Raw genomic sequence first — 1092 nt, forward strand, 5'->3', positions numbered from 1 at the left:
TCATGTTGCCCCGGACCCCGAAGGTAATAAATATGGCAATAATTGCTCCAACAACAAATCGCCATTAAAATTATCGACATCAAACCCATTGGTATTCAAAACACGCACTCTGGTTTCAACCCTTTAAAGATCCATTTGTGGGGCCTAATCTAGAACCTTCAGCAAACAACCGGTAGTGGCCATTTATTCTGTCATCCATTTTTCACCGTTGGCCATTGGGCAGTGGTTTCCGTGTTGCTATTACGACGACCTTCGCTACGAATTCGGATCGATGGCTGGACGATGGTTGAGCTGCGCAGATTAATGTGAGGAATAAATCTCACTCTGTCACGACCATTGAAAATGAGATGAAAGAACTTCAGACGATGGTGTGAGTGGGAGTCCTGCTGTTACAAATCGTAATCCACGATAGTTCTCGTATGTTGCAAGTGCTCGGTCCGATAAACTGTCCCAAAGTGGTGATAAGATTTCACCTTAATTCGGGGCCCTCCCTCCACCTAAATTCTTAATCCTTTCCTTTCCTCTCCAGCTGCCCATACTTCCATCTCATCCATTCGCAGAAGTGTTTGGCCACAATTACGCCACACTAAACGGGTGAAACATTACGGTGGGAACCATTTTCTCCTCAAAAAAGGTCGACCTATTTTCGTCATCATGGGAACACCATGCACGTGGTGCGGTCACAATTTTGTGTTGACTTCAGTTGATAGCAGTGACCTAGGGAATGTGCCCTTCCCAGGATGGTCCCACCATTAACGCTCACGTTTCGCAATTTCTAACCGCCCGAGACTTATGTTTTCGGCCAAGCGTAAGAAGATGTTTACACGAACAATGCAGCACAATCAACGCGTGCAGCTCGAATAGCGGCAGTTTCGCTAAGCTCAAAGCAAACTGGTTCCCCTAATGAGCGCTTTGAGCGTTCATCGTAAAGGATTATATGGAGGGCTCGCTGGCTGCAATGGATGCAGGGAAGAGAAGAATTCATGCTCAAGCATGGTACTGTTTGTGTAAGTAATCGGTTTATAGCGTACCCACTGGGCTATGCCGGCTAACCAGTACCAGCACCCACCAATACAGGTGCCCCTACACGTG

This window comes from Anopheles darlingi, chromosome 2 (assembly GCF_943734745.1).
Source record: "Anopheles darlingi chromosome 2, idAnoDarlMG_H_01, whole genome shotgun sequence".
NCBI classification, from domain to species: Eukaryota; Metazoa; Arthropoda; class Insecta; order Diptera; family Culicidae; genus Anopheles; species Anopheles darlingi.